Raw genomic sequence first — 26,350 nt, 5'->3', positions numbered from 1 at the left:
TTTAATTTGAACTGTGCTTTAGTGTTCCCTATTTCAGCAGTTCATTTCTAGATGATTACAGTACAGAAAAGCGTTTCAATATTTTTATGTGTTGAAAGGAAGAAGGTCAAACCGCAGACCTTGATAATGAGCTATCTTCCCTCCCTGTCTTTTTTCATACTTCCATCAACTTGTTTCTTATTAGACATGCAGGTCTGTGACCGAGAGTGTAATGGGCCAAAGAACTAAACAAATGCTTTATGCTCACCAGCTGTGGTTTTAATTTAAGTGAATGAATGAGAGGGAGTTTGTGGACCTATGGCTTTCAAATTATTCGTAATGAATTGTTGGTTTAGGCCCACATATGGTGAATGATAATCTCTAAATGGAGATTGTTATTGTAGAACTGTGTACATCACATCATTACGTATTACAGAAGCAGCCTACACATTAATCTATAATAAAACTCACTTAAACAGAAATAGATTTTTTAATATGCATCTCACTTCGTTACAGATTCATTCCATAAGTGGTTTAGTTAAGCTCTTTTTTAACATTCTATATATATATATATATATATATATATATATATTAATATATGTCTTACTATTGTTAAAACCTGGGATATTGTTCACCAATTGTTTCACAACTCCCATGATGCTTTGGCATTCTTAATGCTGACAAAGCATTATGGGGGTTGTATTTCCTTTTGAATATCTCTCTGCCTAGTAAATAATTTTGCAGCTGTGAAAACAGAAATAATCTTCAAAATGAATAAAACATGTATCTTTCTTAATGCTTCCTAGGGCTCTATATATGTTTGTGATGTTCTGCCATCGTATAGTTATCTGTAACTGGCAGGAGAGGAGAATGTAATTCATTAGAGGCAATGAATGCACATAGACGTGGATGTTCAATTGCTGAAAGTAGTCAACTAACAGGAAGTTTAGTATTTACAGAGATGTGTTGCAGATAAATTGCTTTTCTCACTGTAACGGGATAAATAAGTAGGTTGTTTAAAACTACAGAACATGGGCCTTTCCCAAGTCATTAACCAGTTTCAACAGCAAGCTGATGTGAGTTCATTTCTGCAGTGCTGTCACTTTATTAGGACATTCTGCACCTGCATTGCAATAACTACGCACTCTAAAAATAGCTTTCGCCTTACTTGTGTTTTAAATCTCATGCTCACAGTGACTCCAAGAGTCCAGTAACTCAATAGGCAGAAGGACAATGATAAAAATGTATAAACTAAATTGCATTATAAAGATATTCTGTGAACCGATTTTAAGAAAGAAAATACATTTTAAAAAACATACTTTGTTTTCGTGTACACTCCGTGCTTCGTACAAATAGTGACTTTATTGTAAGTGACCTTATTTCTTAGTAAAGTAAACACATTCAGCCCAATGGCGCTTTGGCTCATCCTAAGATTCAGAAAAAAAATCAAACAAACCAAAAGGGTGCATACATCGTTCAATCAGTGGACGGCAAAATAAAATATCATATCAATATTATTTATATATTTTGCAGTACATTAATAGACACATTTTTCTACCATCTGATTCTCAGATCAAGTGAGAAAAAGTAACCAATAGAGGGAAAAAGATGGAAAAATATATTTTATATTGTATATTTATTAAACATATAAAGACATAAATATCTAAAGTTTTTTTTGTTTTGTTTTTTACTGCTTTTCCTTTCTCCCCCTCTAGCAGGCACTTCTCACTTGATCTGTGATTAAAATTAAAATATTTAGCTTCTGTGTGATTAAAACATTTAGTTTCTGTCTTCTAGCCATCAAGCATCATTTTCCCATCATTCATCTCTTATTTTGGCGTCCATTAATTTGGTTCCATTAATCAAAATGAACAAGCTCAGCAATTGCCCATTTTGTTTGGTTCGTGATTCGGCTATATTTCGTCTCGAAGTTTGGAAATTCAGACAATCGCGCATTTGGCCCAAATTCAGACTAACTGCAGTTCAGAACAAAGTGAATTTCCAAGTCTAGTGACAAAAAGTCTGTCAGAAAATTTTTAGATTTTTAGTCCACTAATAATTGGAAATCAGTGGGTCTTCACACTATCTAAAAATATGTACATTTGTATGAGCTGTGACAAGAATAAATATTCCCCTATTTTGCTAATGGACTTATCACCTTTTACATTGTACATTACTTTTCTGCATTTATTCTCAAAATCCAAAACACAATTCTAAAGGATGTATTAATTTTGGATTACTACATCTGCAAAGAACCATGAAATAGAGCAAATCCATGATTTGCATACTCAAATATACACAAATGTTCACCTATAAAAATAAAACAGCATTCATTTTCTGCTATCATGAATATAGCCATGCTGCAAGTAAAGCTTTTAGGAAATGTATCTCCTCAGTTTTTGGCTTTGACTGTTGGAAACCATTCCACATCCCAGTTTGCCTTTGTTGGAAATGAGGGTTTTAATTGTAAAGCATGTGTTTAATTGGGCACAGTGGCATATGGCCATTGTGGAGAATTGTTATTTATTTGAGCTATCATTTTATGATTAACAGATAAATAGTTTTTTTTCTATTTTTTTTTCTTTTTCTACAATTGTGTCTTTTGACTAAAATCTATTACTTGGCAATGAGATGGTTAACTTATTGCGAGCTAAATATAAAGTGACTCTTGTAAGCTTGCTATTTTAAGTTTTGGGTTATTAGAGACGCTGTATAGCTTGCATTAGCACTAAGGTGCTTTCCAGATTTGAGAACATATATACATTGCGATCTGACCATAGGCAATGGTAGAAGGCATATATTGCACCAGTAATGAGACAAATCATATTGTGGTAAAAGGAAAGTGTTAGTGACATTTGGAGTTCAGAAAATCGATTAGTCCACGGAATCCATCCATTAAAGGTCAAATTGCAGAGACTTGCAACCAACTTGCATAATGTTGGGTGAAATAGCTCTAAAGGCAAGTTAATTGCACAGTCATAATTTAACTCACTCTATCAATGCAAAAACAAAAACAAAGACAACTTTTTTAAAAACAAGATTTGAATGTATAACTGGGACCTTGCTTGCAAATGTTGAGTATTTCACATTACATGGTCCTAACATCCAAAGTTGAACAATTATATGATAAAAAGGACCACTGCATCTATTCACTAAGGCAAAGGAAAGGTTTTTTTACTGTAAGAACAATCAGGATGTGGAATTCTTGCCTGAAGAAGTGGTTTTATCAGAGTCCATACATATGTTCAAACAGCTACTAGATGCATACTTGCAAAAACATAATATTCAAGGATATAATCTTTCAATGTATGGTAATAACTACTTGATCCAAGGATAAATCTGACTGCCATTCTGGGGTCAAGAAGAATTTTTTTTCCTAGCTTGTTGCAAAATTGGAAGTGCGTCAAACTGGGTTATTTTTTGCCTTCTTTTGGATCAACAGCAAAAAACATATGTGAGGAAGGCTGAACTTGATGGACGCAAGTCTCTTTTCAGCGATGTAACTATGTAACTATGTAACTAGCCAGCAAAAAAAATGTAAAAATACAAATACATACAGCTACATGTTAATCCTCCACACTAGGCGTGCCTGTTCAGGAGAGTGATTTTAGCCCTCGAGATTTCAGGACCCAATCAGTGGAGTTGATTGGCCCTTCATGAAAAAAATATTGATTAATTGGTAGACCCCCAATCATTATTAAGGGCGTTTTTATCAGTATACTTTTTATCAGTCAGATTTTAAGGATGATTACTAATAATAGCTGACATGGCTTTTTAGGCTGACTTAATTCACATTTAAATTATCTTAAAAGTTTTCACAAACTAAGCTATTGGTAAATTGTTAATATGAAACAGCTGCTAGCATAAAGTCCCATCTGATATGTGTTAAAAAGTTAGACATTGATTTTGGTTGTACTAACCTTTCTGAGGGGAGGACAGGGGTGGCATGAAAGGGGAGATATGCTGCCATTGGCTGCCTGATGCCAGCATGCACAAAATGCTGGTGCTAAAAACAAATTTTGATTGTCGGAGAGGTGAAAATTTACCTCAGGCATCTAAGTGGCTAATTTCTGAATGTGCAACATTTTATAGGAAATCACTGCATGTACAGAATCAAGACACCATGACCACTTCAGACTAGTAAGGTGGGCATATGATGCTTGGAGTAACTCTTTAATTAATAGGCCCTAGTTTAGGTTCCCTATTGGGACACTATAGACACCAAAACAAGTTTAGCTTAAAGGGATACTATAGTGCAAGAAAAACAAAGCTGCATTCCTGCCAGTATAGCAACCTCTGCCTCTCCCTCACCGCTGACATGAATAAATGGTTAAAACCCTTTATTTATTTACCTAATTCCAGCGCTGATGTCCCTGGTGCTGAGTCACTGCGCTGTCTTAAGGCTAGCTGTATAGTAAAGTAAATATACAAACATCTTGGTTCCTGAGGTCAGCCATTGCTGTCATACAACTACTGTACTTCTTAAATCAGTAAACATGTTCTTTATGCTTGTTTTCTACTTACATTACATGATGGACTGATGGGGAGAAGAGTACCTAACATGGTAGCTCTTGGGTCCATTAAAGAGTTACAGCATAAAAAGACGAAATCTTATTCAGTATCAATACCAAATTTCCTCAGTGTACTAAAGTGATTTTTATTTCTTGAAACATAATGTGACAACCTGTTCCTGTATCAATGTAGGTTACTGCTGACATCTCCCCTTTAAAAACACAACTGAAAAATGCCAGCAAACCATTTTATCATCTTTGGACTTCATTTTGGCTCTTTCGCAATTGAAGGAGATGAAGAATTGCTCGAAATGACTCTGACGTTGATAGATTGTGTTGTGTCATCTGATACTATGCCATAATATTTTGTTGAAGTAGCATGAACGTCAGCAGAAAAGCCTAGTTATCATCGATGATAATTCCTAGTCAAAATGTGAATAACAAAAGAAGGTTTATGAAAGCACAATAGATCATATTGTAAAAATAAACAATAGTTTTGAAGCTCTTGAATATTATTTTTAAATGTACGATCTCAATCAATTTTAAAATGTGATATAAATATATTAATCTAATGTTAATTTTAATTTATTAATATAATATATATCTCCCTAGATAGTAATACTCCTTCTTTAATCTTATAATAGTTGTCCTTATAGTCAAATTTTCTTTGCTTCATAATGTAATAAATCAAAAGATACAACTTAGATCGCAGATGTAAAATTAAGTCTTGCTATCCTGTTTTAATTATTCTCAGGTGAAACGTGTATCATTAATAATGAAAATGAAATGCCTATTAATATGCAAATGTAAATTTACGATAGGCTTCTTATAGCATTGAAGTATCATCATAGATGTTTGACCTAAAGTCCTTAATGCACATTTTGTTGAGGAACATATTGTATGAGGGGTGACATAGCAGATGACTGCACTTCTCCTAAAACCAAGTTCTGGAGATCTTAAGTCCCTGTGGTAAAAGCAACACCACTGTCTCTTGATGTAGAAGAAAAATTATTGTGTCATTCAACTAGGAGAAGAAATATTAGTATACGTCTAATACTGCAGACGAAGGATTAAAGAACACCTACAGAAGACAGATTACGGTGTTCCACAGCATGGGAAAGAATGCAAACATGACACTTTTTCATAGTAGGCATGAGAAGATTTACTATAAGGTATAATTAAAAGGACACAGTAATATACATGCTCTGAATGATTCATAATCTATGACATGTCAAGAAGGTCTATACTGTGTGGAATAATTTAGTCCATTCAATAAAAATGACACTATGAGTTCAGTAAATTACTGATATTGTAATAAGGATTAACATTACTTTTCTTATTTTATGTTCAATGGATATACAATTGTGGTATCTACAACTGTTGTTTTCTAAACTGTAGAAATATATATTTGCAGATATTTTCTTTATGCTATTGCCAATGTGTATAAATAACTATTTTTGCTTCACAAACATACTAAGAGCCTCACTATTAGACTTGTGTTGACTTGCATTGCAGATAATGTGTGAGCAGGAAAAAGTGGCATATACCTAAAAAAGAAATACTACATTTACGTTCATTAGTTTATTTACCTTTACAGAAAAATTAGCAGTGATAATATATTTTGAAGACTATATGAGAATACTTTACTTTTAATATGTCCCCCAAGAATTAGAATATTTGTATTGAAGCAGACCTAAAATGTTTTTCATATACACCAAGTGGGACAAGTATATATATATTTAAAAAAAAAAAAAAAAGTCTAATATAATGCTTATTGGTGTATTTAAGGAATTTGATAACATTTCTGCAAGGTTGCTTTCTGAAAACTGACCATGTGTGAGAACAAATAGTTCTCACTTGATACCCATGTATAGTTAATACATTTGTTCAATGCAGGGGACATCTACTGTTGCATACAAAATCTGCTCAGTTGGCTCAGCACCCTTATTTCATACTCCGTCATCACTGAATGATGGAATATATGGAATTATTTTCAGCATATAAAATTGTAGAATAAAGCATAAGATATACTACAGTCCTTGCCTATACACTAATGGCTGTTGTTGTCATAGAGTTATATACTATGGTTTAAATGTTTCAATAAATTGCAGTTAACATGTTTTTGCATAACTTGGCTAGCACAAGCGTTTTATGACATTTTATGACCAACAATGGGCTATTATCGATTCTTGTTGGTAAAAAGCAAATATTAAGCACTGCTGATACCAACAACTGGAAGATGTTTGCAGCTGTAAAATATATACTCATCCATGTTGCATCCTTGACTGCATCTCCACTGGTACTGACCACTACTTAGCATTCCTCATTTTGCAAATTAATAAATAGATGCATTTTTCAATTACTTCTCATAACCACTCCTCTATGACAGGGGTTCCCAACCCAGTCCTTAAGTACCCCCTAACAGTTCAGGATTTAGGGATTATCCCATTGTGTCTAAAGTGTTTTTTTTCTTTCTTTCTTTCTAATAACACTTTAGACACGACTGGGTAATTCTTAAATCCTGGACTGTTAGGGGGGAGGGAGGTGTACTTGAGGACTGGGCTGGGAACCACTGCTATAGGAAACACATTTGTTTTTTTTTTCCTTTGGAATGTTTCAAGAGATTGCATTTATTAACTTGTCTTTTACTTAGGTTTTAGACTTGCTGGGTGGTAATCGTCGACTACTGACTAGCAAAAGTTTAGACAAGAATAAAAATGTTCCCACATTCTTCGATTCAAAGATTATCATCTCACAAAATATAATTTAAAGCAGACAAATAAGTAAAGTATCTCCCACTCAACCGAGATTTTTTTCCTATTGCCGTTCGTATCCTAATTAGCACAACAAACTACATTTTGTTTTTTAATTTCCTCCCTCTTTGGTTCCTTTTTGTTGTTTGGGATTTGAGAAAAAGTTGCATCTGAAAGTAGCATGTTTTGTTTTGTTGAATTTCATGAATTACTAGTTGCGTGTATTTTCCAAACCTATTTTAGCTCTGTGCATTTGCAATATATTCTACAGAAGATAGAAGGTCTGCTTGTGTCTAGTCCTAGTCATTTTGTATCCTAAGGCAATAAGTAAAATTACACCCCTGCATTTCATTTATGTTACAGCAGTCAACATCATAAAAATACTTTTATAAGTGTACCATGCACTCTGCCAAGTGAAAATGTTATGCACTTAAGATTTAGCAAATGTTGTCAAATTCCCATCTCTTTATCTGTGTCTAAGGATTTTATTTACTAACAGCTGTAAAATCCAACTGATGAACATGGCTTATTGCTTCAATAGAAAGTAGGGGTTAGATATGGCAGCTTTTCCTTGACCTTAGTGGGACATTATCTTGGAAAGGACATCAGCAGTCACATGTGACTAGTTTGATACCATAAAAAGGTCTGTAGGTAGCTATCTCCATGCATCTGGAACAACAAAATGCCATGAGAAAAGGAGGGTTGTTGGCATGCTTTACCTGTACAACTACAAAAACAATAACACAATGGTATCTAGAGTATATGTACTAAACTGCCTTTTAGCTGAAAAATTCTATGATGAAATTAATGAGTAATTGGATAGGACGGTGTCAAGTTGGGCTACTTTATATTCAATCTAGCAGAAGAAAAGAAAGCTAAGTAAGATATCTATTCCATCATATTCATATTTTTAACAACTTAGCTAATGATTGAGACAGATTTGGATTTTATGCTATAATTGCCAAGTTCGAAATAGCTGAGGTGGACAATTTTTCCTATCAAGTCTGCACAAATCCCATTCTAGTGAACAAATCCAATTGTATTCATTATATTAGTCTGTGAATGATCTTATCCGTGAGTTTCTTTTAGGGGAATTTTACTTTTTCTGGTTCATATACATATAATCGAACAACACCTGCTAATGTATGATGCGTTATTGTTTACTCGTATCATAGAGGAATTGTTGAGCAATATAGCTCCTAGATATATAGTGATTTATATAATCACTATAATTGAACTGGTAAAGGATTTCAGCCATAGTTGTAAACAGATCTGATAAATTGGTTGCCAACAAATTCATGGATTATTATTTAAAGGAAATATGTTTGCCTATCTCTGTATTGAGCAAATATGTATTTGTGATCTTTAAATATCCTATTAAATGTATAAATGCAAACCTATATATCCTGCAACATAATATATTGCAATTTAACGTTAAAATAAAATAGAACATCTCATAATTATAGTAGATTTTCATCATTTTATGAATTATGAAAATTCCACAGAAAAGACAGCTCCCATTTAACCAAAGCTATGACTGACATAATTTAACCTGACCTCCGAATGAGTTCCATCCCACCTATGTTTAGTTCATTTTTTAAACACAACAGAAAAGATTATTTTCTCCCCAACATCTATTATATGCCACAAGAACAAAATATGGGATCAGTTCTAATAATCACTTCATAAAGTAAAGATTTGGATATTTCCATTGTACTTACTGTAGTATTCTTTTTTAATTCCCCACTGTCTCCAGAAGTCATGTAAATTTGATTCATTGTAAAATATTGAGCACGTAAGTAATTACAGAATAATGCTAAAATATCTCAAGAGGGCTTGTAAATGGAAATTTGTCCAAAGTTGAAAGAAAACATCCATAATTCATGTGGATCATATCGCTTAACACATTGTGGTGAGCTGAGACTAATGGCTTATGGCTGAGTAATGGATATATAGGATTCATTCAAATTACTACCACTGCTGTGTACTATGTGCATCTATCTATCATCTATCTATCTATCTATCTATCTATCTATCACCTATCTATTTATCTATCTATTTATACAATACACAAGATCCAGAACACTCACTTATCAACTAAACAACAACTTCAATGCTGACAGATTGTATTAGTTTTTTATTTTTTAACACCTAATCTAGGGAAAAATAATGGGGGTTTAGTTACATTATATGATCATACATTGCATAAGCCTGCCACAATGTCAATTCACCCCATCTTTGGCAGGTTTTACTCTAACCGCCTAATGTCTGCTCTTATAAAATTAACCCACTTACTTGGGGGGGATTCCTTCTGGGGCTCTCTGCAGTACAAGGTTAAATAGGGCCCTTGGATGAGGCACCTGTGACAGGGAGAGGTGCAAAACCAAGGAGTTGGTTATATATATGAAACCAGGGGGCTGCACTCACCTGAACATGCATAAATGGGGTGCTGCTGGGGGCCAAATTATAAAATACACAAGATCTAGCACACTCACTTAACAGCAATGTCAATGCTGACAGATTTTATTAGTTTTCTATCTATCTATCTACATACTATCATCCATCTGTATATATCGCTAGCTATCATTTAAAATCCAATAAAAAAAAATACAAAGTGCAAAACCCTTTGTTTAAGAAAATGTAGGATTGTAATTAGAATCACTCACTTGATTCAGATTCATGATCAGACTCTGTGTTGTAGATGTTATGGTTCAAAAAGATAGCAGAAACTGCACTCATTTAACTGAACATTACAATGGTTGCTTCTGGTGAGGGACTAGTAACAAACCCTATGCTGGATGCTGAAAAAGGCATATTTATTAGGAACACGTTGCTGTTTGTTACACTGTGTTCCTAATAAATTTGCCTTTTTGAGCTTTTAGAGTGCCTGGACCTTCTCCTTTTTTCTACTTGCAGATGTAATGGTTGATGAAAATGGCTTTTTAGTATACTGCCAAAACTGAGAAGCAGGAAGACAAACTTGAATGCAATGTCAAGATCAGTTTGTAGAGAACTATAACATATGGCCTGCATGACCAACCTTACTGACTCCAACAGATAATATGAACCAGTAAACTTACAACTGGATACCAAAAGGAGAACATCTGGTGGAAGGAGTTTGCCAATTCCAAAACTGTCCATAACAACAGAGGGATAATGTCTATAATAACAGTACTTCAGAAAAAGAACCTTTTTTCCCCTACAATTCATGTGTGAAGACCACATTCAAGATGTTCTTCTCATTGCTCAGTTTTGGCAGTATAATGAACCATATACCCATTTTGGACATCCATGACATCAGTAATACAAAGCCCTGATCATAGCTCTTAACCAAGTGCATGATTCTAATTGCACTCCTACATTCTTGTACACAAAGCATAGTGAAATATGTGTGTTCTTATGTTTATTTTACATAAATCACTTCATATAAATTACTAGATGACAATTTAATTCTGGTAGATTATTTTTCCTTTTGTACAGTTCACCCTTTGGATATGTGCTACACTTAATTGTGGATGATTTTTATAATAAAATAATGACTTATTGTATTTGTGGAAATAGTTATTTTTGGTGGGTGCTGTTTAGTGCAGATGCACCCTTTTCACCAAACTGTGTATGTTGTGTAACCATTTTATGTCATTATTACAGTGTCACATAGCTTGTTTGCATTTAAATCAGTCACTTAGATAAGTGATTATGCAATCACTTGTTCTAAATCTAATTATATATGCCCATATACCCCTGTTAAGAGATAATACTTATTACTGATGTAAGAATCTGTTTAAAACCAATTTCAAGATTTGTTCACAACTAAGACAAAAAAATCTTAACCAGTTCTTATATTTATATGCAATTCATTGATTTTGCATAGAGTCCTTAATCAACTATAATAAATATATACATTTATAAATATATAGATTCTATATTACTCAATAATTCATCTATTATAAGTAAAAGATACACAGTACATTTGTAGGCATTGTCCAATAACATATACAGTACATGAACCAAAAACAAAGTTCAATTCAAAGTTTCCATCTCCACCCAAGATCATTCACAGATTAATGAGCTTATTCATTATCAAGATCCAAACTAAAAGTCGCATAGCAGTTTTTGACATGGGTTATACAGTGGTTGTTGGCATCACCTAAAAATAAATACTTAATATTATTAACACCCAGTAGGAAGTTTATTCATAAGCAGCTATGATTAAAGTGTAAGCAATGTGAAGGGCACATATATATTCATTTTCAAGTGTTGTCCAGTAGAACTCTATCATCAGTGTGAATACGGGCTATGTGAATTATATCTTAGACAAAAATAAAAATAAATTTTATTTTCAGACACATTGTATGATGCATCCTTATACTCATAGTGCTACCTGGCAAAGTTTTCTATCAGTTGTGTTCAACTGAAATACTGCATAGTTGTGTTCAACTGAATTTCTGTATGTTCCAGACCCCAAACCTTTTGACCCACACCACATTCTACATCTGTTTAGTCCCAGGCTTATCAAAGACCATTAGTGTTGAAAATCTAACAGGTGACAAGCAAATATATGTCATAGAATATATGCCGCTTTTTTTCATTGTTTATCTGCATGGTGAGATAAAATTTTTGGGAAATTTAGCAAAATATATATAATGTTAGCATTATCACAGTGAGCATGATTGTGTTTTTACTGATTATATCATTGAAGTGATATTAAAGGGTCAAGACATAAATATAAGTTGATTTAATATGTTGGCTATAGTACTATAGGTAATTATTATATTGGTGGATTAGCAGTACAATTTATTATTACTATTATGTTCCTTCTATTTGTTCAGTTGTGTAATTTGTTGAATTGATGGATTTGTACTTGCTGTTTTTCACTTGCTCCAAGCCAAAAAAGCAGAGTAGGCAAAAAAAAAAAAACACTGACAACATTAATCATCACATAGCAACTCACATTAAGCATACAAATCCCAAAGAGCTGTAGGAATTTTGCTTAATCTGGAAGTTGGGGGTAAATATGGTGAGTATTAACAATGTTAATTTAAACCCTAACTCAGTGGCTCCCAAATAAGTCCTCATGGCCTACCAACAGTCCAGTATTTACGTATTTCCCTTTTTTAATCCACTGGAGATACTAACAAAACCTGGACTGTTGTTGGGCCATGAGTACTGGGAACAACTGCCCCAGATCACAAGCAAAAAGAAAATGATAGAACATGATATGAGTTGCAGTCCCACAACATCCAAGGATACATTTTTACCCCCCTCTCCTTGAATATTTTCTTCTTAATCACATCTACTTTAAAAGCATTATTTATTTTATTTTTAACACATGTGACTATATTTGTCTAAGGAATTATGTGTTGCCATCTGCTTCTGAATTTAAAACATAATTAAAATATTAATCTTTAGATTTAAGATCAAAGAAACTGTAGCAAATTGAAAAGATATTAATCATTTGCTTTCATCAGATGATCTAAAATGTGATAATTATTGCTATTTACACAATGCTATTCTAAGCAACGATGCACGATTTAACAAGTTAAAATAACTATTTTTACCTTTTGGTATACTTATAAGTGTACTTTTTGCATGTTTTTTTTCCAAGCAAGCAAACAAACCAAAACATAGATTTTTTTTTTAACTATCCAGCCTATATAGAATTATTATTTATTTATTTATATTTACTAAACAGCAATTTGTGTTGTCTTCAGATTTGAATTTCAACATTTTTAAAGACAATCTTGGATTCCAGAAATGTCCACCTGAGCTGTCTAGTGACTCAATGTCACTGATTTGTTGGCTGAAAATAGGGAATAATCTGTAAGAGAGGGAAGGAACAAACTGGTGTATAGTTTGTGATGTACCCAGCAGTGCATCGATTGGCAATGGTTTATTTTTAAAAAAAAAAAGGTTTTATGTATATATATGAATATATATCATGGAGTAATTTAATATCTATCTATCTATTTATCTATCTATCTATCTATCTATCTATCTATCCATACATGCATATTGAAAATATGTATATAATAAGTTATTTTTTATTTTAAATACAGAAATTAGCCAACAGCACAGACTAGTGGTAATAAAACATTTCTGTGATTATGTTCTTAGCTCAGAGTAGCTTCATACACTAAGAATTTGATTAAAATGTATTCAACTAAACATACAAAACAATTATATTATATTTTACTAGAATTAAGCAATGCACAAGAAATGATGATTTAAAAACATTATTACATTAAATATTTTGTTGCAAAGTTCAAGGTTAAGCGTATAATTAGCAAAGCTATTAAGACACAGAACAAATGTCAGGCAGGTGAACGCCTAATAGCTTACTGGCTACAAGTAGCGGAATTCTCCGTGATGGGTTTATAATGTATATACTACATGGAACTAATTACCAATTTGTCGATAATAGATCTTCTTGAATTCAGTTAGATCTTCTGTATCCTGTTTTGTTTCTGAAATGAAACAAATTTGTACAATTTATAGGACATAGAAATAAATACATCAGCAAATAAATTTCTCTACAGAAAGATTTGGATAAATAGGGTGGTAGGGTAGGCAAGTGGTAGATAAAATTGAATACAGATAAATACAGAGTCAACAAGTTTTGGACTAAGGAACTCACAAACCACTTGTACATGGAATTGGGCTGAGATAGGGAACATTAAATGAACTGGACTTTGGAATGCCTAAAGATAGCAAACTAGGCAAAAGTATGCACTGCTGGTCTGGTATTGCATAAGTTAGTAAGGTGTATACAAATGGGTATTGAGTCACATGCTCAAAATGTAATTTTGCCTCTATAAATCAATGGTAAGACCCCACATTGAATATGCGGTGCAATTTTAAGCACTAGTTTTAAAGAAGGATATTGCAGGAATAGAAAAAGTACAGGAGCAAGCCACAAAATAAGTAAAGGGGATGTAAAACATAAATTATAAGGATAGGGTATACAGATATAATAGCACTATATGAATATACACAGTGTCAATACAAACCACTATGTGCTAACCTGTTCATTAGCAGGAATGTACAACAAACAAGAGGTCACCCATTGAGATTGGAAGAAAGGTATTTTCGCTTACAGCAGAGGAAAGGTTTTTTTTTTTTTTACAGTAAGAATAATAAAGATGTAGAACTCTTACCTGAAGAGGTTGTCTTATCTATAGATTATTTTTTTAAAATCATCTGGATACTTTTTTGCATAAACCGAATATTCAAGTGTATATGTAAACAGGTTGTTGATCCAAAGAGAAATCAGATTGCCATTATGGAGTCAAAAAGGGACTTTTGAGGGAAAATAGAAATGGCTTCCGTTGGGGTTTTTGCCTTCTTTGGATGAACAGCATAATACAGTGGGTTTCGAGGATGACCTTGATGAACTTTTTCCAACCTAGACAACCCATGTGACTATATAATTACCCAGAATTGTTAGAAGTGAGAACAGACTCATGTGCTAAGAATAAAACATGTCATACAAAATGATGGGTATTGCAGATAGAATCTTTCTGAAATACTCATATTAACTGTGATGGAATTCACAGAAATTGCAACCCAGTCAAAAAATATATTGAGACAAAGTAGGGACTGCTTTGTCTCGGTATATTTCCTCCGTCGGACACTTCTTGACAGTAGGCAGAGCTACCGCTGTCAATAAGTGTCAATCTATCAGCCATCACCAGTGATGGTTACAGGGAGATTATTTCTATCTATGGAAGATCCTGCAGTCTCGTGGGATCCTTCATAGACCTCTCTGCTGTACTCCTGCACATGCAAGGTTGGTTCCTGGTGCTTCAGCTTTAGAAGAGGATGAGCCAGAAGGGGATAGCAACACCCTTCAGGGACAGGTTCAGATAAGTAGAACTCACCTTTGCCTCTCCCTTCAGCCATTGGACCCCCCAGTGATGATGTTACCACTGGGGATCTTTGCAAATTATCCCCAGATGATGAGAGTGCCGCTTTAAGAGGTAACTGGCATATCCCAGGATATTTATTATTATGTTTACTTACCACCTATATTTAACAAATATATATTTGAAAATTAAAAGAGAGAAGAATTGAAATGGCCTTTTGAACACAGCTAAATCTCTTATTCCATCGTACTGAAAGTTAGGTGAAACCTCCGCCCTCCAAATGTCGTTGGACAGAGTAGCTGAAATTGATGGTGGTTTCCATGGCTGGACTACATTTCTAAAAGACAGTGGGAAGATGGAGCAGCTAGCTCCAATATTTAACTAGGGATTGGAGGTAAAATAATGGGGGGCTATTTAGGATCTGGAGATGTGGCATGACATTACAACTTTCTCCCATCCCCTTACTATTCCCCCCACACACACCACGCATATTTTCTTCATATTTGCCTCTCTATAAAATATTCTATAATAACAAACTCATCCCTTTGCACTTAGCTATGAAGTCCTAGAAGAGTAACATTTGAAATGCTGACGTCATAAGACGATATATCAAAGATATGTTCTTGTAACAGGGACACGTGTATAGGATGAATCTCAACATTTTTACTTTATTGTGGAATTTCTACACTTACTACTGTTCTTTGTATTTTTTGCTAACCTTAAATAAAGATTGTAAAAAAAAACTGAAATGGAAAAAATATTTGTTTCTCCACTACGTTTGCAATGTTTCCTCTGCCTTTGCATTGTTTGAACTCAATTATGATGTAATTTGCTAAATATCAAAAGGATGGTCTAAATAATTTCTTATGCACCATACTAATTTTTAAGTATAAACCCACTTACACTGATCAGCCACAACATTAAACCCACTGACAGGTGAAGTGGATAACATTGATTATATCATTACAATGGCACCTGTCAAGGGGTGGGATGTATTAGGCAGCAAGTGAACAGTCAGTTCTTGAATTTCATGTGTTGGAAGCAGGAAAAATAGGCAAGCTTAGGCGAATTGCTGGGTGCATGTGCGTTGTTTACCTGGGGATGAGATAGCAGCAGGATACAGTAAAGAATGATGGCAGACCAGCAGAGCCAGTGTTATGTTCAAGGCAATGTTCGCATGGGTAACCTCGTGTCTTGGCATTCATGTAGATGTTACTTTGATACAAATCTGATCCGTAGAGTCCTCACCCCGCAACCTGCAGGACTTAAAGGATCTGCTGCTCATATCTTGGTGGCAGATACCACATGACATGATCAGAGGTCTTGTGGAGACCATTCCTTGACACATCAGAGTTGTTTTGGCAGCACGAGGGAGACCAACATGATAATAGGCAGGTGATTTTAATGTCATGTCTGATCAGTGTATGTTCTGCTGGGAGATGGTTATGTAAAGGAACTGTTTAGGTCTCTTTTGAAAAGGTGGTTTTACTCACCTTTTCTCTGTCAGGATTACAGTATGATCCAGCACGTAGAATTGTGTAACACAGAGGACTAATAGGTGAATAGGTGAATGTATACCGGATCTTAGAATGGCCGGACTAACGTACCAAAGAATAGTCAGGAATAGCCTAGGTCAAGGGACACAGAAAGAGACACAACGATAAGGAAAAGCCAGGGGTCAGGGATGCCAGAAAACAGGGAAGTTAAAAACAATGCCAAAGTCAATACCAGAATAACCAGAATCAATAACGCGCTCTCGGACAACCACAAGGGAAACCACGACAGGGCACTGAGCAGGATGAGAACTGGGCCTAAATACCCCTCCTCTGGATCTGATAGGCTGTAATCGGCCATTGAACCCAAAGGCAGTTACCAGGTTCCCATTTGCATAATTGCTGCTCAGCATTAACCCTTCTGTGGATTTGGTTGCTGCTCGGCACAACTTTTCCTGTCAGGACAGTAATGTTGCTCGGCACAACTTTTCCTGTCAGAACAGTAAATGTCATTAATCAAATTTTTATATGTGGATGAATACATGACATTATCCCATGTTGCACCAGTCTCACTTCAGCTGGCTCCTCTTTGCCTCTGTATGAAAGCATTGGAAGGCTATTGTGCATGTGTGGCAAAATGATGCGATACACCAATCAGCATCTCCAGGCAAAGCATGGAGACACTGAACGTCTGTATGCACACTGTGAAGCACTGACACAGGAAGCACCTCTAATGGACATCTGAGTAACTGTCACTAGAGGTGTCCCTCTGAAAAGACAGTGCTTACATTAAAAGGCCTGCAGGGACAGGCTCTAAACACCAGGGCAATTACATTAAGCTGTAGTTGTTCCGGTGACTATTGTGGCCCTTTAAGGCATTTCATGGCAGTGATATCTATTTTCAAATAGTTTATAGATTAGTTAATTAGAGACACAATGCATGAACTTACTTTAAACAACTTTAATAAACTAACTTTCATTAACACATAGGTTAGAGTTGTGTAACTAGATACAGAGTGAATTATCAGGAATACAAAGTGAAGCCCAAAAATTAGTTCAAAAGGACTGAACTGAAAACAAATTGGCTATTGTGTCAAAAACAAAATTCTCTTTAAATTTACTTTACCATTCTGACAACTGACATTTTGGGTGAATAACCCTGCATGAAATCATTTAATATTCAGTGTTATGCCAGTTGAGCCTGATCACATGCTGTTTTGACAAATTATAAAAATCCTTTTATACAGTCACACAGGCAATGGTAGGACATAACCTCACCACTAATAGCATTCATAACAATGAGCTTTTTTTTTTACTAACCACTAAATTGAATAGAATTGAAAAAAATAATTTCAAGAGACACACAACATAAAGTGAGAATTGCTGGACATTTTAAGCAATTTCAATGTAAATTTCTAATGGAAGACGATAATAGTCAAAATGAATAAAGAACTGACTTGGAAATAATTGAATTAAATCAGGTATTTTCACCTAGGTTTTACAATTTACTTTGATTTCCCAACAATTCTCAATTTAGTGAATACCCACTTAGTCAAAAAAAGCTGATTTGGAAAATATTTCCAACCCCGATATGGTTACACTCTATTAAACCATTACTTTAGCTTAAAAAATATGATCATGTTTGTACTAACCACTTATTTCCTTCCAAGACATAGAGTGTTTATGTTTGTAAATCAATTAACAATAATATAAAAATGACATTTTAGCTTTACAAGTAAAACTGAGAATCATAAAGCACATTTTTTACTGAGCTGCATAGACTGTTCCGATCATTAGCAGACCTCCTTGTCACAATGACATCTAAATGGTCAGATTACTTTCTCTAGCATATTATGTCATCAACATGTTATTGGTTAAATCAGGATGATATCCTGGATATCTCCTATGGAAGACGGCCGGCTTCTATTTAACTAGTGTTATCAGTCAGAAACATCAGCAAATTAAGCAAGACAGACACCACTCAGCATGAGCACAGTCTGTCAACACACTACCATTTGGGTATCTCCGATGTCAAAGAGAAAAAGATCCAAATGCACTTAGAGTAGCCCAAGTGTCATTAATGTATATATCATGTCAACTTGAATCACTCATATCAAGTTCAACAGATATAAAGATAAAATGCTGACAAGCAATAAGCCAATGGTTTCACATAATCTCTTCAGTGAGCCTAACATGATGTATAACAAAGATGACATTTACTAACAGAGAAAGAAAGAAAGAAAAAATTAAAGAAAGATAGATAGATAGATAGAAAAAAATGTAAAGTGTGCTTGTGGGTATTTGTTTGTGTGCGTGTGTTATATCCTTTCATACCTATTTTGCTTAGGTCTTGACAGAGAAAATATGAAAAAAAACTCTATGTAAAAGCTTAAATGTGTGTGTGTGTGTGTGTGTGTATTTATATAGAAGTTCTCATTGTACAGTTCAGAAATATAAATAGTACATTTTAATGCATGTTCATGAACAATAACTTTCAATATTTTTTTTTTATTTACCATGTATTTAATTTGGTGCTTTTGCTCACCTGTCAAGTATTAAAAAGAGTTAGCATGACTCTTAAACACAAGCATTCTGCTATGTTATGTGAATGGAGTCTTCATTCTCTGGTATACAGAGTCAGAGCTCCATCTAGTTGACAACCTCAGCCTAACAATTTTAGAGTTTCATTTACACAGTATAAAAGAAGCAGAACACTAAGCAGCATCTTTGTAATATGGTTATTGGAGCTCTGGGACAATTTACTCATTATATACAGTATGAATGAGGAATGTGGGACAGGAAACACTGCTTATTATAATATTGTAGTATACCAAAGGATTTCCAATGACTGTATAATGTCTCTGCATATATATTCATACATACACACAATAATTGTTTAATTAATAATGATTTGTAATATTTAGATTTACAATACCCTATTGTATAATTGAACCATAATTTAAACATAACCATAAATAATTTACTTGATTTTTCTTTCTTCAATATACACTTGTGGACTTGTAATACCATATTAATGATGAGATGTGTTAATAAATAATAGTTTATTTCATATATCCTACATGTGCTAGGCACATGTAGTATTAATTGAAGAATGTGACTACACACATACAAAACAAAAAACGGTAGAATATGAAAACAAGCAAAAATGGTTTATTGTTGCAGAGATCATGCACACTGCTAGCTGTGCTTAATAATTGTTTTTAGGCAAGCTCTATGGCTTTAGATATTTATAGTCTACCACTCATCACCAGACCAGATTGAATCATAAGGTGGCATTATGGATCACCAAGAGCCCAGGGTTTAGGCAGTGGCCCTGGCACCATGAAATTGCTTGGCCCTGTTCACCATCAATATGCAAGAGACTGCAAAAGTATAAATTGCCTAGGGCCAGAGCAGAATTAACCAAGGTAGCCACCTATGACTTAATGTGTAGACAAGGGTCCCAGAAACTATAAATTTGAGGGCCCCTATTTATCGTTCCTATGTAAAGCATGAAGGTTTTGGCAAAACTGGTATTCTGCCTGGGGTCCGGTGGGATCTCAATCCTTTATACCAGAACAATTAACGTGATGTTATTATTTTTTATAAAGCACTTACAATATAGGACTGACAGACACGTAGTTGCACTCCAATACAAAACAGTAGTACTATAAGGTCTACAACACTGTGAAATAATTTAATATTAAATGGTGATGCTGTGCTAATTAATTTGAAATTAAGTACTTTTCCTTTCAAGTACCCACGTTGTCTTTGTTCCCCTTTTTCAGACTAATAACTGTCTGTACATGATAAAAGAGTTCCACGACATTTTAAGTCATACAACCAGAAGTATCAATGCATTACAACAGTACAGTGCGAAATGCTGTGAAACATTCTATTGAATACTAAATAACTTGTTACTTAGCAATCTTCCCTAAAAAGCTCTATTTTTTTCCATTGCTTAATAAGCCATATATTCATTTTTTTTGTCACAATTACATTAAACAACTGCATGGGTGGAGAAATGATATGTAATCAAATAATGCACTTAAATAAATTGAAGCAAGCTGGAAAACAGGATATATGAGTCTCTCTGAAATAAGCAAATTATTTCAATCTCTAGAAACGTACACTGGACATCAACAGTGGCAGCTGACAACTCTGAGGAAATATAACAAAATGAATCACTATTTACATAGAGATCTATTTGCAGATGTGAGCGTTCCAAACAACGTTTGGTTGAGAAAGAATCAAATGAGGGTCATTCAAACATTAGCATTAGTTTGTTAAAGAACCAGCACTTAAGTATCCTATTTAGATGGTGTTCCTATCAAATATAGATAATTTTAGCATACTTGATCATTTCTGACAACTTTTTGATTTGCAACATTTTATAGATTCGAGTCAGCTAAGAGGTCTTAAGTACTTTATATCCTCTACCGACATATTCACACTGCATTAGCTAAAGTTTGCACACACTATTTCTGGATCTGCTTCTCCTAATATTTCAGCTCTGTCACTATGGCAATTTCATCACACTTAGAACTTAATTAAGATTATATTATTATTATTATTATCATTAGCATTGTATCTATTCCATTTATTCTGTTCTATTTCATTATTTTTTAATGTTCCACTTTTGAATTGTACTTTTGAAGTGGAAATATACATGCAAAAAAACAAACAAACAACAAAAGCAAAAAAAAACAAAAAAAAACACAAGCTATTACAAATGTAACATGAAACACAAAGACCCTGCTCAGAAGAGGTTACACTGAGGGTGTATATTTTACTATATTAAAAAAAAAAAAAAAAAAAGGTAATTACCATAACACATATAACCCTAACCCTTCCCTACCCCTAAGCTAACTCCTCACCCTAACCCTTAACCCTAATCCTACCCCTACCCCTAACCTTAAGGGTAGGGGTATGGTTAGGTTAGGGTTGAGGTTAGTTTAGGGGTAGTGTTAAGGTTGGGGTTGGGGTTAGGGTTAAGGTTAGATTGCTGTCATCATTGCCTTAATTTGCCATCCCTCTCCTGTTTTGCCACTTTTCAGAAATCCGAAGCACTTCGGCATTTCCGAAATTCGTCACTTCGGCATTTCAGGAATTCGGCAATTCTGCAATTCAGATATTCTGAAGCATCCTAATGTCCGAATTGCTGAAATTAGTCCGAATTTAAATTCAGACCGAAACGAAGTGCACATGTCTACTACACAGAGAAATACAATTCATTTAACCCCTTAAGGACGGGGGGCATTCTATGCTGTCCTTTTCGGGGCGGTCCTATATGCTGGCAGGTGGCATAGAACTTCTCCGCAGGCCTTACTATTTACCAGGTCCCTGCCATTCCCCTGACGGCGGTCGCGATCCAGGGGTCTGCCTAGGAGCTCAGGCAGACCCCCTCTTCCCGATCCGGCTCCCCCCCCCCCGGCCATATGATCATCAGTAAAAATGCAGGTTTTCCTTTATTTCCCATTTAAATTTGCCAGATTGGTTATGTTGCCTTTGAGACCATATGGTAGCCCACCAATGAAAATTACCCTCATGATGGCATACAATTTGCAAAAGTAGACAACCCAAGGTATTGCAAATGGGGTATATCCAGTTTTTTTTAGTAGCAACTTAGTCATAAACACTGGCCAAAATTAGTGTTCAATTTAGTTTTTTTTTTTTATTTCTCACACACAACAAATATGAATGCTAACTTTGCCCAGTGTTTGTGACTAAGTGGCTACTCACAAAGACTGGACATAACCCATTTGTAATACCTTGGGTTGTCTACTTTTGCAAATGGTATGCCATCATTGGGGTAATTTTCATTCCTAGGCTACCATACGCTCTCAAAAGCAACATAACCAGTCTGGCAAATTTCAATGTGCATAAACTAAAAAATGTAATGTGCTATATTTGACCCTGTAACTTTCCAAACACCAAAAACCCTGTACATTGGGGGTACTGTTTGACTTGTGAGACATCGCTGAATACAAATATGTGTACTTTATTGCAGTAACAGCTAACAGTATTGTGGCATTCACAGTTAAAATGCCATGCACAACTAAAAAAATAACATTTATTAATTTCTCATATTTCTTTATATTTTATTCATATTAAATTATGTTTAATATATAAATATTTAATGTGACATGAAAGCCCTGTTTCTCCTGAACAAAATGATATATAAGTGTGGGTGCACATAATATGTAAGATGTGAATTATGCCTGAACAGATGTATAGCACAAATTCAAGGTTTTGTTTACGTTTTGTTTTGATCACAACTTGTACAACTGCCTCAGTCCTTAAGGGGTTAAATTGCTATATAAAGTTTATCTGAACTATATCTGATTTACCAAGTAAATAATTATGGCCTATGTTTTTTGTTTACTTTTTAGTTATTCAAATTTGGATTTCAATTTAAGTTGTTGTTTATAATTGTCTATACTAATAGTCATTCTTTTTGTATTTTGCAGGGAAATCTTCAGAGAAGTCACACACTCCCAGAAACTAGCCTCATAACTTGGTAAATTTTAATTATTTTATTTTAATATGTAACCTTGTAAAGTATTAATAATTGTTCATAATTTGCATATTTTACGCATGTTTGTTGTGTATAGGTTATTTAAACTACAATCCAAATAAGATTTTCTGTTTATATGTAGGAAAGTGTGGAACAAAGCAAATAGCACAAAAAACATTGCTTATCTGCTGAGTCAGCAATATTTTTTGTGCAAATTAACCTAACTCCATGCATTGGATTGGCTGAGATCATCTATCTCGATGATCTCAGCCAATAGGCAAAGCGGAATGCAAAAGACTAGATCTGCAAGAGAGAAAAGCTAAGTTAAATACAATTTTAACCCTGGAAGTGCTGGTCTGGTCACCTAAAAGGTGAGTAGAGCAGTATAGCATTAGGAATACATATTTGTGTTCCTATTACAACAGTGTTTCTTTAAGTTTTTTTGATAGAATAAGCTATTTATATTGAGGGGGAAAACAGGTCATCTAGTAAAATTTCTGGTCCTTATTATGAATTCTAGATAGGTTCAAAAAATGTAAGCACATATAAATGTAAACCAATTTATTATTAATTAACTAGTGAGTTCTGGTGTGCTGGTAGCAGACTTGCAAAATGTAGGGTAACAAATGATAATCTAGTAATCCAGCTATAGATTCTTTCCACCTTAGAACTGTTATCTCAAGTTTGCAGCTCAGTTAATTGTTTGTTATACTTTATTTGTATTACATCTCATAGCATTCACGATAATGAGCCACAGTCGGCAACCATTTAGTAGTATTTTAACCCCTTAAGGACACATGACATGTGTGACATGTCATAATTCCCTTTTATTCCAAAAGTTTGGTCCTTAAGGGGTTAATGTGCTGACTGGTGGTGGGTCTTTTAAAACGGGAATGTCTTCAGTCTCTTGGATTAGTGGGCCCACATGGATATCATAAAAACTTTGCAAGATTATTTCACCATGGACAGTGCTATAGTTTGTTTAGTTTTGAAAGCATTGGGATTCATTTATTTCAGTTATTTTATTGTATTGTATGTAGTTTGAGATGATTTTGCAGCACACAATAATCGTCTAAAAGAATTTTATTTTTCATGAGGAGAAAATAAAATATATAAAACCTCACACAGCATACATCTGACAAATGAAAAAGCAATGTTCTATTTTGTTGAATAGATCCAAGAAAGGTTATATTTTTAACTGTGTTTACTATAGAAACTGAGAGAGAATAAACCCTTCAACCAACTCTATATAAAAGACATATCAGTCAACAGCACAGTAGAAGAAAAGTCTATCCTAGTGCAAAGCAAAATGCAGAGAGTTGAGATTTGAATTATATTTATTTAGAGAGAAAGAAATGAAAATATAATAATAACATGCTTGGTAAATTTGGGAGATAATTTAATATCATGGAAATAAACATTTGTTGTTTAAACCTTAAGCCACCACCAGAATCTGAGTTTGTTGGATGTCCTTGAAAGTTGTGTTTAAGTGTATTTTTCAGTATGCATAGATATCACATTATTAAATTGAAACAAAAACAAAAAAAATGGTTAGACAGGAAAAACTTAAAAAAAGAATAATATACTTAAATGTAACATAGCCATATTTCCCCACACATTCTATAATTCTCCTCTCACTTTATCCCATATATGCTCTTATTGTGTAGAGTTATTGTGTATATATATATATATATATATTGTATACATGGAGCACATTGCTGCTATGTTGCCTATTTGGACACACAGACACAAACTGATGCATGCATACACACAAACACAGTGGCTCACAGAGACAGAGATATAGTGATACTGACAGAGTGTGCCTGAAGGTGTGTACCACTAACTGTGTGTGTGTGTCACAAATGTGCCTGAGAATGTGTTGCAGTGATTACTCTTATATGAAACATAGAAACATAGAAACATAGAATGTGACGGCAGATAAGAACCATTCGGCCCATCTAGTCTGCCCAGTTTTCTAAATACTTTCATTAGTCCCTGGCATTATCTTATAGTTAGGATAGCCTTATGCCTATCCCACGCATGCTTAAACTCCTTTACTGTGTTAACCTCTACCACTTCAGCTGGAAGGCTATTCCATGCATCCACTACCCTCTCAGTAAAGTAATACTTCCTGATATTATTTTTAAACCTTTGTCCTTCTAATTTTAGACTATGTCCTCTGGTTGTGGTAGTTTTTCTTCTTTTAAATATAGTCTCCTCCTTTACTGTGTTGATTCCCTTTATGTATTTAAATGTTTCTATCATATCCCCCCTGTCTCGTCTTTCCACCAAGCTATACATGTTAAGATCCTTTAACCTTTCCTGTGTGTGTGTTCAATATGTGTGTGTGTTCAATATGTGTGTGTAAAAATATGCCACTCTAGCACCAAGTTTAAGCTGGTGGCCTGGTCACATTCCCTGCATCCCTCCCCATGCTCATTACTGATCTGGAGTGCTTCTGCCCCACCTCCATTTATGATTCTGTGAATGCTTGCATCAGTGATGACATGACGGTGACTACATCATCTGTGCAATGCTGTACTTGCATGCTTGTGTTGTATTTTGTGTATGTGAGAACGCTTAAGGTGTGTTTTGTGTATGGGGGCTGTTTATAGTCTTGGTGAATGAGTAGTGTTTAGGCAAGGTTGTGAAGTGTGCCAAAGCCCAACTGGAGATATGCAGGTGATGCACAACACTTATTTTTCTGTTTGCACTGTGGGAAATTTTATTTTGTTTAGGCCACAAACTTTTTGGCACTTAGCTGTGCGCTCTCAAAGGGACTTTCAAACCAGAGCCAGTATGAGACAAAGAAGTTTAAAATTTTACAGTCCATGGCTGGTTTCTGGATATTAGGATTTTTGGATTAATATTCATGCTATGGTTTTAAAAAAAACTGTTCCTTTGCATGTTTGTGCTCATTCGCATATCAAGCTTTGGACTCTGGGATAGTTGTGGAAACGCAATCCTTTTTTTTTTGTTTGTTTTTTGTTTCTGGGGCCCAGGGGGATGTACAAAGTCCTTTACCTGTCTTGTACACATCACTCAGGTCTTAATATAGTTAGATAGGAAGTAGTTATTCAGAGTAACATGCACAATCTAACCATTTATATTACACTGCACAGTTCCCAGTGCCTCGGGTTTTTTAAAGCTAGTCAGAAGATATGATAGTTCCATCTAAATCAAGTTAATGGACAAACTCTTGGCATCTTACAAGTACAACAATGTGCACTCAAGC

The 26,350-nt window shown here is 34.5% G+C and overlaps 1 protein-coding gene across 13 annotated transcripts in view; it reads left to right on the top strand.

The window, feature by feature from the left end:
* Positions 1-26,350, top strand: part of PTPRD (protein tyrosine phosphatase receptor type D) — a 1,559,142-nt gene that overhangs the window by 467,812 nt on the left and 1,064,980 nt on the right. For all 13 annotated transcript variants that reach the window (XM_063455118.1, XM_063455128.1, XM_063455127.1 and 10 more), the window contains exon 4: positions 23,069-23,118. The gene's annotated coding sequence lies outside the window, so the exon portion shown is untranslated. The remainder of the gene's footprint in view (positions 1-23,068; positions 23,119-26,350) is intronic.

The sequence above is a fragment of the Pelobates fuscus genome, chromosome 5 (genome assembly GCF_036172605.1).
Source record: "Pelobates fuscus isolate aPelFus1 chromosome 5, aPelFus1.pri, whole genome shotgun sequence".
Lineage (NCBI taxonomy): Eukaryota > Metazoa > Chordata > Amphibia > Anura > Pelobatidae > Pelobates > Pelobates fuscus.
Note: the sequence above shows the minus strand (reverse complement) of the source record. Positions and strands in the feature narration are given on the sequence as shown.